Below are 1,148 nucleotides of genomic sequence, written 5' to 3'. Positions count from 1 at the left end.
TGTGAACTGTTAGGTTGGGCTAGTTTTATACGTATTGTAGTTGTGAAGGTTCGGTTGGGGTGTAAGGAGTACTCGTATTCTATCCCTTTAGCTTGTGTTTAGAGGTTTACTTGCAAAGTACTGCGTGGTTTGGTACCCACCCCTTGCTACTACATTTTTTTGTAGGTTACTAGCCCGGACCTTTGTGATATATTTTCTTCTTTCTGAGGCTTCTTGGAGATTTGGGAGGTAGATGTTTGTCAACTCAACAGACCTTCTTACTCATGTTTATGATCTTGTTCTACTCTAGAAACTATGTCATATGAGACTTATATTTTTCTTTTGATTCAATTGTAATACTTTTAGAGGCTTATACATGTGACAACCAGATTTTGGGGGTATTTTTTGAGTTTATGATAAAAATTTCTGCATTTTTATTGTAATGGTTGAGTTTTAGGCTGACTTGTCTTGGTGGGTTAAGACGGAGTGCCATCACGTCTATTTTTGGGTCGTGACAAAATGGTATCAGAGCCCCAGGTTCATAGGTCTCACGTGTGTACAAGTCGAGTTTAAGTAGAGTCTCGAGGATTTGTACGGAGACGTTTGTACTTATCTTCGAGAGGCTATAGTGACTTTTAGGATAAATCTTGAATCTCTATCGTGCGTACTTGGTCCGGTTTTGATTCTTATCGCTTCACTTCATTCACTTTCACTTATAGTGATAACTCGTGCGTGGTTTCTCATGTGAGTAGTTGATGTCGTGTATGGTTTGAATGTTATGTTTGGTATTAAGGTGGAAGTAATAGACTTACGAAAATTATGTGTAGTTGGATTCGAAATGTTAGTAATTTGAAGGGGTTGAGTTAGGTGATAGCTCGATGATGCATTTTGAGGATATTTGATGATGATTTTGAACAAATGTTTGGAGATTTTATGAACATGGTTATTTGTTTTGGTTAGTTACCCTAATAGAGGGAATATTACATGTGTGGTATATGCAATATCTTGATTAGTTCGATAATTGAAAGTGGAATAGTTAAAAGGATGGATAGGAAATGAACAGTGTGACTTCGGAAATTACAGTTAATAAAGTTGTATAAGTATGGGTTGTTTAGTGTATAATGAGAATGATGTTGTAATAAACGAAGTTAGAATCTCTACTACAATTT

The sequence above is a fragment of the Solanum tuberosum genome, unplaced genomic scaffold, assembly GCF_000226075.1.
Source record: "Solanum tuberosum cultivar DM 1-3 516 R44 unplaced genomic scaffold, SolTub_3.0 scf00762, whole genome shotgun sequence".
Classification (NCBI taxonomy): Eukaryota; Viridiplantae; Streptophyta; class Magnoliopsida; order Solanales; family Solanaceae; genus Solanum; species Solanum tuberosum.
This window is presented reverse-complemented; position numbering follows the sequence as displayed.